Source organism: Oncorhynchus tshawytscha, linkage group LG23 (genome assembly GCF_018296145.1).
Source record: "Oncorhynchus tshawytscha isolate Ot180627B linkage group LG23, Otsh_v2.0, whole genome shotgun sequence".
NCBI lineage: Eukaryota > Metazoa > Chordata > Actinopteri > Salmoniformes > Salmonidae > Oncorhynchus > Oncorhynchus tshawytscha.
Window position 1 is genome coordinate 25,298,560 of NC_056451.1, and position 11,321 is coordinate 25,309,880.

Genomic DNA, 11,321 nt, shown 5'->3' on the forward strand with positions numbered 1-11,321 from the left:
GGACTTAACAGTTGAAGTCGGAAGTTTACATACACTTAGGTTGGAGTCATTAAAACTCGTTTTTCAACCACTTCAACAAACTATAGTTTTGGCAAGTTGGTTAGGACATCTACATTGTGCATGACACAGGTCATTTTTCCAACAATTGTTTACAGACAGATTAATTCACTTATAATTAACTGTATCACAATTCCAGTGGGTCAGAAGATAACATACACTAAGTTGACTGTGCCTTTAAACAGCTTGGAAAATTCCAGAAAATGATGTCATGGCTTTAGAAGCTTCTGATAGGCTAATTGACATTATTTGAGTCAATTGGAGGTGTACCTGTGGATGTATTTCAAGGCCTACTTTCAAATTCAGCGCCTCTTTGCTGGACATCATGGGAAAATCAAAAGAAATCAGCCAAGACCTCAGAAAAAAATTGTAGCCCTCCACATGTCTGGTTCATCCTTGGGAGCAATTTCCAAACGCCTGAAGGTACCACGTTCATCTGTACAAACAATAGTACACAAGTATAAACACCATGGGACCATGCAGCCGTCATACCGCTCAGGAAGGAGATGCGTTCTGTCTCCTAGAGATTAATGTACTTTGGTGTAAAAAGAGTAAATCAATCCCAGAACAACAGCAAAGGACCTTGTGAAGATGCTGGAGGAAACAGGTACAAAAGTATCTCTATCCACAGTAAAACGAGTCCTATATCGACACAACCTGAAAGGCCGCTCAGCAAGGAAGAAGCCACTGCTCCAAAACCACCATAAAAAAGACAGACTACGGTTTGCAACTGCACATGGGGACAAAGATCATACTTTTTGGAGAAATGTCCTCTGGTCTGGTGAAACAAAAATAGAACTGTTTGGCCATAATGACCATCGTTATGTTTGGAGGAAAAAGGGGAGGCTTGCAAGCCGAAGAACACCATCCCACTCGTGAAGCATGGGGATGGCAGCATCATGTTGTGGGGGTGCTTTGCTGCAGGAGAGATTGGTGCATTTCACAAAATAGATGGCATCATAAGGATAGGAAAATGATGTGGATATATTGAAGTAACATTTCAAGACATCAGTCAGGAAGTTAAAGCTTCGACGCAAATGGGTCTTCCAAATAGACAATGACCCCAAGCATACTTCCAAAGTTGTGGCAAAATGGCTTAAGGACAACAAAGTCAAGGTATTGGAGTGGCCATCACAAAGCCCTGACCTCAATCCTATAGAAAATTTGTGGGCAGAACTGAAAAAGCGTGTGCGAGCAAGGAGGCCTACAAACCTGACTCAGTTACACCAGCTCTGTCAGGAGGAATGGGCCAAAATTCACCCAACTTATTGTGGGAAGCTTGTGGAAGGCTACCCTAAATGTTTGACCCAAGTTCAACAATTTAAAGGCAATGCTACCAAATACTAATTGAGTATGTAAACTTCTGAGTATAGAAACAGTAAAGAAACAAAGGATGAAATAAATCATTCTCTCTAGTATTATTCTGACATTTCACATTCTTAAAATAAAGTGGTGATCCTAACTGACCTAAAACAGGGAATTTTTACTAGGATTAAATGTCAGGAACTGTGAAAAACTGAGATGAAATGTATTTGGGTAAGGTGTATGTGAACTTCCGACTTCAACTGTACATCATTGTCACTGTCTCCAATTCTAACTGGGGTCCTGTTTCTGTTTTACTCGGCTGTTATCAAAAAACATGGACTCGATTTTATTGCTTAGAGTCAGTTATAGATTGTGAATCATCTCTAAGAGGCCCCTGCGGTTACATTTATCAATAAATTACTTTGTAATCTCTCTCATTTGAAATTCAATGCAGTGTATGAGTGAGAGTGAGTGAGAATGTGTGTCTGTATGTGCAAATTTGTACTTTCCAGTAATTTAACCCAGATGTATGGAAAATAGATCTGGAGGGGAGAGTAACCTCACTGTGCTGATTGTGTAATATTGTGTCCAGTTTATATGCTCTACAGTTAACCTCTCTGATCCCTGTCTGAGTTTGAATGTGTGTCATGTCATTAGTCTGTGTGTGACACACTCACACATTCATATATGCACACCGACACACACACACACACATACATCCCACCAGTAGCTACACATTCAGCCGCATTGATATGTGCATACCTTCTGTCTAATGGATGTAAATAGACATACAGGGAGAACTATCTTCTCTTTCTCCTCTTCTCTCTCTCTTACTCTTTCTCTCTCATACTCTCTCACACACACACCCACACACACATACACACACCTCTGTCCCCAGGTGCAGAGTTCCACACCTGTTGGAGCGTTTCTCTGTAATTAGCTCAGGACAATTATCATTGGTGGGAGAAGGGGGGCAAGGGAAGGGGGGCGAAGACAATGGAGCAGTTATTCTCTCCCTATCATCTCCCTCCTTCCTTCTCTCTCTCTTCTGTCGAGTAATGAAAGATTCTTCCCCTCTTCAAAGGGACAGGGTTTCCTACATAACAGCTGAGTCAGAAGAGAACAGAATGGATAGAGAGACAGAGAGATTGAGCGATAGAGAGAGGGAAGGGAGAGAAGACTAGGCAGGCTAATGTAGCAGTAGTAGTGTTGGTACTAGGCCCACAGGGCCACACTGATTTTCCTTATTGTGAAATGCATCAGAGTCAGTCTCAAGAAGCAGAGAAAGTGTCTGTGTCAACCCTCTGTAATCACTTCTAAGTGACATATAGAGAATGGACTGTTCTGTATTAGGACTCCAGGGAAATCCCAGTTGCTATACATTTGGTGATAGAGGCTGAGGTGATTTGGTTAAGAGGGAGGATTGGTGTTCATGTACTTTCTCAGTAGCTTGGTACAGGAGTTATAGTTCTACCTCTTCTTTCTCAGTAGCTTGGTACAGGAGTTATAGTTCTACCTCTTCTTTCTCAGTAGCTTGGTACAGGAGTTATAGTTCTACCTCTTCTTTCTCAGTAGCTTGGTACAGGAGTTATAGTTCTACCTCTTCTTTCTCAGTAGCTTGGTACAGGAGTTATAGTTCTACCTCTTCTTTCTCAGTAGCTTGGTACAGGAGCTATAGTTCTACCTTTTCTTTCTCAGTAGCTTGGTACAGGAGCTATAGTTCTACCTCTTCTTTCTCAGTAGCTTGGTACAGGAGTTATAGTTCTACCTCTTCTTTCTCAGTAGCTTGGTAGAGGAGTTATAGTTCTACCTCTTCTTTCTCAATAGCTTGGTACAGGAGTTATAGTTCTACCTCTTCTTTCTCAGTAGCTTGGTACAGGAGCTATAGTTCTACCTCTTCTTTCTCAGTAGCTTGGTACAGGAGCTATAGTTCTACCTCTTCTTTCTCAGTAGCTTGGTACAGGAGCTATAGTTCTACCTCTTCTTTCTCAGTAGCTTGGTACAGGAGCTATAGTTCTACCTCTTCTTTCTCAGTAGCTTGGTACAGGAGTTATAGTTCTACCTTTTCTTTCTCAGTAGCTTGGTACAGGAGCTATAGTTCTACCTCTTCTTTCTCAGTAGCTTGGTACAGGAGTTATAGTTCTACCTCTTCTTTCTCAGTAGCTTGGTACAGGAGTTATAGTTCTACCTCCTCTTTCTCAGTAGCTTGGTACAGGAGCTATAGTTCTACCTCTTCTTTCTCAGTAGCTTGGTACAGGAGCTATAGTTCTACCTTTTCTTTCTCAGTAGCTTGGTACAGGAGCTATAGTTCTACCTCTTCTATCTCAGTAGCTTGGTACAGGAGTTATAGTTCTTCCTCTTTTATCTCAGTAGCTTGGTACAGGAGTTATAGTTCTTCCTTACTGATTGTTTGCGCCACACACAAACTTAACAACTCTGCTCAGGGGTTTCTGGCGCTTTGTTTGACAGGCGTTATGTAAACCAGCTGACACGGTTTAGATAGGTGGGTGTGTGAGTTTTAATAGGCCGGGCTTGTTAAAGTGCTGGAGGAGTGGGCGGTGTTGCTGCTGTGCCACTCCTGAACTTTACTTTTTAAACTCCATGAATTAACCCCCGGGAAGCTTTGACAAGACAACTGAGGGGCGGCCAGGGGCATGGGGGAAGGGGATACCTAGTCAGTTGCACAACTGAATGCATTCAACCGAAATGTGTCTTCCACATTTGGCCCAGCCTCTCTGATCGACGTCCATGTCATCAGTGCCCGGGGAGAAGTTGTTGTTGGGGGTTAACTGCCTTGCTCAAGGACCGAACGGCAGATTTTGTCTCCTTGCCAGCTCGGGGATTTGAACAAGCGACCTATCGGTTACTGGTCGAACGATCTCAACCTCTAGGCTACCTGAGAGTGTGTGTATATGTAGGAGTGTGTGTGTGCGGCTTTATGTGGCCGTGAAGGCCTTCTCTGGGCCTCTCCATGGGATGTGACAGCCAGGGGTTCAGTCAGGGGTGCAGGGATAGCCCCCGGGGTTGACCTGAACAACACCCTCTCCTCTTGGATTGAGATGCTATCGCAGTGCGGTCGAATCACCCCCTCTCTACTCCTCACCTCCAATGTGCCGAATCAGTGGAAGAGAAACTCAACAAATATCCCTGACACCACACACGTACACACGCACACACACACACACACACACACACACACACACACACACACACACACACACACACACACACACACACACACACACACACACACACACACACACACACACACACACACACACACACACACACACACTAATATGGAAAAAAGCCTGTTTGGAGCGAATATGAGGGCAAATATTATTCTTCCTGAGCGTAACCACGGTGAGCACCTCTGACCTGGCAGTGAAAGCGCTGAAACAAAAAGCCCAAAGACTTTTTCTGCTCCTTCAAACGAGTGCTACATAAAATAAACACGGCCATCAGATCACTAGTCTGTGAACATGGGGCAGCGTCACCCTGCGCCGCCTGCCTGCCCGCCCAGCCTACTGCTCTATGGGAGTTAAGTGTGGGGTCCGCTCAGTCAACACCATGACGCAAAATGGAACAAGCCTCCAACAGAAGCCCCGGGGCTGACGGAATAAGGCCCCTGCCCACAGCCCCCCAAGCCCCTGAGAAAGGGAGAAAAAGAGAGGAAAGGGTAGAGGGGGAAGACGAGAGGAGGGGTGCCGACATTTTAGGAAAAGACCACCAGGCCACAGTCTGCAGCACTGACCCCCTCCCAAATACACACACAACCTTCCAGAGAGCCAACGGCAGGACAGACAGCCGACAGAGAGAGAGAGAGAGAGAGCACGAGAGAGAGAGAGAAAGCGGGAGAGAGCAAGAGAGAGCAGGAGAAAGGGAGAGCGGGAGAGAGAAAGAGAGAGAGAGAGAGAGAGATCAGGAGAAAGAGAGAGAGAGAGCAGGAGGAAGAGAGACAGTGCAGGAGAGAGAGAGAGCAGGGCAGCAGGGTGGTTGGTGGCTGGAGCCGCCTGGGAGACTGTGGGGCTTAGCTGGCTAGCCAGGCTAACAGTGGGCAGCCTCAGCCTGTAGGAGCTGACCTCACAGGGGTTCTTTATAAGCTGTGTGTGTGTGTGTGTGTGTGTGTGTGTGTGTGTGTGTGTGTGTGTGTGTGTGTGTGTGTGTGTGTGTGTGTGTGTGTGTGTGTGTGTGTGTGTGTGTGTGTGTGTGCGTGTGTGCATGCGTACGGAGGAGCTGACGTAACCTGCTGCGTACAGGAGAAAACACATTTGTCCCCTGGGGAAACCTGGGCTTCTCTTCTGCCCCAACCATAACCTCAGAGAGATTCCACACACACTCACACATATAATTCCACACACACACACAGATTTATACACAAACTAACCCTCCTAGTCCATCTCTAACCTCATACACAGATTCCACCCTCCAAGTACCTCATAGAGGGATTCTGATTCCACACCCTCCGTCCTGTTCTAATCCAATAAACTCTCTCTCTCATAATACATGGTGTAACGCTCGTCTGATGAAGAAGGAGTGGACCAAAGCGCAGCGTGGTACGTGTTCATGATATTTATTTTCAAACTGAACACTGAAACAAAATAACAAAGAGCAAAAGGACAACGAACAGTTCTGTCAGGTGCAGAAACACAAAACAGAAAATAACTATCCACAAAACACAGTTGGGAAAAAGCTGCCTAAGAATGATTCTCAATCAGAGACAACGATAGACAGCTGCCTCTGATTGAGAACTCCACCCGGCCAAACACAAAGAAATAGAAAACATAGAAATAAAGAAACTAGAATGCCCACCCTAGTCACACACTGGCCTAACCAAAATAGAGAATAAAACCCTCTCTATGGCCAGGGCGTGACAGTACCCCCCACAAAGGTGTGGACTCCGACTGCAAAACCTGACTCTAAAGGGGAGGGTCCAGGTGGGCCTCCTTTACGGCGGCGGCTCTGGTACGGGACGTAGACCCCCCTCCGCCTCTGGTTCCCCCCACTTTGGTGGCGCCTCAGGTGCGGGAACCCTTGCCGCCTACTCCGGACTGGGGACCCTCGTAGCGGGCCCCGGACTGGGCGCCCTCGTTGCTGGAGGCTCAGGACTTGGCAACCTCGTTGCTGGAGGCTCCGGACTTGGCAACCTCGTTGCTGGAGGCTCCGGACTTGGCAACCTCGTTGCTGGAGGCTCCGGACTGGGCACCCTCGTTGCTGGAGGCTCCGGACTGGGTACCCTCGTTGCTGGAGGCTCCGGACTGGGTACCCTCGTTGCTGGAGGCTCCGGACTGGGTACCCTCGTTGCTGGAGGCTCCGGACTGGGCACCCTCGTTGCTGGAGGCTCCGGACTGGGCACCGTCGTTGCTGGAGGCTCTGGACTGGAGATCGTCTCTGGAGGCTCCGGACTGGAGACCGTCGCTGGAGGCTCCGGATAGGAGGCAGTCGTTGGAGGCTTCATGCCATGACTCCTCACTGGAGGCTTCCTGCCATGACTACTCACTGAAGGCTTCGTGCCATGGAACATCACTGGAGGCTTCTTGCCATGGATCATCACTGGAGGGAGGAGACGTATGGGCAGTCTGGTACATGGGGCTGCCACAGGGCTCACCAGGCTGGGGAGACATACAGGAGGCCCTGTCCTTGGCAGAGGCACCGGATACACTGGGCCGTGGAGGGGCACTGGAGGTCTCGAGCTAAGAGCCTGCACAACCAGTCCTGGCTGGATGGTGACTTTGGCCCGGCACATGCAGGGCGCAGGCACAGGACGCACTGGGCTGTGCAGACACACTGGAGACACAGTGTGCAGAGCCGGCGCAGGATATCCTGGGCCGTAGAGACGTACTGGAGGTCTGGAGAGCAGGACTGGCACAATCCTTTCTGGCTGGATGCTCATGCTAGCCCGGCAGATGCGGGGAGCTGGGATGTAGCGCACTGGGCTAAGAACACGTACTAGAGACACCGTGCCTCTACCGCATAACACGGTGCCTGACCAGTACGACACCCGCCACGGTAAGCACGGGGAGTTGGCTCAGGTCTCCAACCTGACTCTACCACGCCCCCCAAAAAAAAAAGGTTGGGGCTGCCTCTCGGGCTTCCTTGCCAGCCGTGTACCCTCATAACGCTGCCTCTCAGCTTTAGCTGCTTCCAGTTCCTCCCACGGACGGCGATACTCCCCAGCCTGCCTCCAGGGTCCTTTCTCGTCCAGGATTTCCTCCCATGTCCAGGAGTCCATTACACGCTGCTCCTCCTTACCACACTGCATGATCCGTTGGTGGTGGGTAGTTCTGTAACACTCGTCTGATGAAGAAGGAGTGGACTAAAGCGCAGCGTGGTACGTGTTCATGATATTTATTTTCAAACTGAACACAAACAAAATAACAAAGAGCAAAACGACAACAAACAGTTCTGTCAGGTGCAGAAACACAAAACAGAAAACAACTACCCACAAAACACAGGTGGGAAAAAGCTGCCTAAGTATGATTCTCAATCAGAGACAATGATAGACAGCTGCCTCTGATTGAGAACTACACCCGGCCAAACACAAAGAAATAGAAAACATAGAGATAAAGAAACTAGAATGCCCACCCTAGTCACACCCTGGCCTAACCAAAATAGAGAATAAAACCCTCTTTATGGCCAGGGCGTGACACATGGCTTCCGCTTACTGATACAGTATTAGAGGAATCATTGATTGTTGTACCAGATACAACACATTTGGGGATTGTATATGGCAGTAGGGCAGGCTGCTTTACTGCCACATGACATGATGAACTCAGTGATATCTGGGCTGAGGCCAGATGTGAGTTTTACTAACACACATAGACATATTGCAAACATACACACAGCGACACACCCAACGTCAGTTACATACAGTAAGGCAGCAGATCACCTTCTATTGCTTCTAGGGTAAATAGTGTATGAAACTCCTCCCAACACCATTTCTCATCCTTATCATCAAATATAGACTACTGTACAGTACATACCATATATAGACTACTGTACAGTACATACCATATATAGACTACTGTACAGTACATACCATATATAGACTACTGTACAGTACATACCATATATAGACTACTGTACAGTACATACCATATATAGACTACTGTACAGTACATACCATATATAGACTACTGTACAGTACATACCATATATAGACTACTGTACAGTACATACCATATATAGACTACTGTACAGTACATACCATATATAGACTACTGTACAGTACATACCATATATAGACTACTGTACAGTACATAACATATATATACTACTGTACAGTACATAACATATATATACTACTGTACAGTACATACCATATATATACTACTGTACAGTACATACCATATATATATACTACTGTACAGTACATACCATATATATACTACTGTACAGTACATACCATATATAGACTACTGTACAGTACATAACATATATATACTACTGTACAGTACATACCATATATATACTACTGTACAGTACATACCATATATATACTACTGTACAGTACATACCATATATATACTACTGTACAGTACATACCATATATAGACTACTGTACAGTACATACCATATATAGACTACTGTACAGTACATAACATATATATACTACTGTACAGTACATACCATATATATACTACTGTACAGTACATACCATATATATACTACTGTACAGTACATACCATATATAGACTACTGTACAGTACATACCATATATAGACTACTGTACAGTACATACCATATATAGACTACTGTACAGTACATAACATATATATACTACTGTACAGTACATACCATATATAGACGACTGTACAGTACATACCATATATAGACTACTGTACAGTACATAACATATATATACTACTGTACAGTACATACCATATATATACTACTGTACAGTACATACCATATATAGACTACTGTACAGTACATAACATATATATACTACTGTACAGTACATACCATATATAGACTACTGTACAGTACATAACATATATATACTACTGTACAGTACATAACATATATATACTACTGTACAGTACATAACATATATATACTACTGTACAGTACATACCATATATATACTACTGTACAGTACATACCATATATAGACTACTGTACAGTACATACCATATATAGACTACTGTACAGTACATAACATATATATACTAATGTACAGTACATAACATATATATACTACTGTACAGTACATACCATATATATACTACTGTACAGTACATACCATATATATACTACTGTACAGTACATACCATATATAGACTACTGTACAGTACATACCATATATAGACTACTGTACAGTACATACCATATATAGACTACTGTACAGTACATACCATATATAGACTACTGTACAGTACATACCATACATAGAGATCATAGACCACAGTCCCCCCACCTACTCTACAGTGTAGTTTCAGGCCTCACCTCGCCGTGCGGTATGTGCTTGCTCACGGATGAAGGCTCCTGGGAGGTGATGTAATCCAAGGGAAACGGGGGGAACTACCCTGGTGGTAAAGTAATTTGATCCCTCCCCGGGCTATTTAGCTTCTGCCTAAAACCATTACTTTCTGCTCCCAGATCAGCCCCAACATGCACAGAGAGGAGATTAAAGCCTCCTAGCTGCTCCGAGTGCAGCTCAGGACCCAGCGACTCCCAGCGATTAGCCTAATCACTTCATGTGGATTTGGATGAAGTTGTTCATAGGAAGTGATCCAATGTCAGTTTTGAGTCCCTTCCCTGCTAGGGGGTACACTGATGTCAGTGCAGACAGAGGGTACAGTGGAGTGAGGCAGCACAGGAACTGGGCCTACTGACTCACACTGCCCACATGAAAAAATACGACTGTACTACACACAATAGTATCCCTCGATCATGTGTAGTACTTTCTATAGAATGTTGTATTATACTGTAGAATACTATAGTAAATATTACCGTATTATCCACACAAAAAACACTGTAATAAATACTACATAACAGTCCTGAAAAACACTACAGTTTTTTAAAATATTTAATTTGCCCATTCCCCTCCGTCCATAAGTGAGAAACCTAAATGCCAAGTATAGACTATATATTGTGTTCCCTACAGGTTATAGAAAAGAGCAGAAGCTCTGAACTATCCATTCAGAACCCAGTCCAAACTACCTACCTACAGGTTTTGGAAAATGTCCTCTCTTAGTATTTCTCCAGTGTAGTTTTCCTCAAGGAGAAAGCCTCCACTTCTATGTCAAAGATAATGAAGCTAAAACACTTTAGAAAATACTATAGTAATGTTCCCAAAAACACTACAGTATACTACAGTCCGCAAAATGGCGCCGGAGGAGATGGCCGCCATTTTACGGTCTCCTAACCAATTGTGCTATTATGTGGTTTTTTTGTATGTGGTTTTTTTTCACAATATTTGTAAATTATTTTGTACATAATGTTTCTGCAACCGTGTTTTATGGAAGAAAAAAGCTTCTGGATATCAGGACAGCGATCACTCACCTCGGATTAGACAAAGAGCTTCTGGATATCAGGACAGCGATCACTCACCTCGGATTAGACAAAGAGCTTCTGGATATCAGGACAGCGATCACTCACCTCGGATTAGACAAAGAGCTTCTGGATATCAGGACAGCGATCACTCACCTCGGATTAGACAAAGAGCTTCTGGATATCAGGACAGCGATCACTCACCTCGGATTAGACAAAGATTTATTCAACAACAACAACAAGCAGGACAGGCAGGCAGACATCCCAAATATTCGCATAAGGAAGCGACCCAGAGGACGAAGAGCCGGATGCCTCGTCCGGACCCGCAGAAGACAACTAGGAAAGCTGCCATTACCATCAATATTACTCTCCAACGTGCAATCATTGGACAATAAACTTGACGAGGTAAGATCACGAATTTCCTACCAACGGGACATCAAAAACTGTAATATCCTATGCTACAC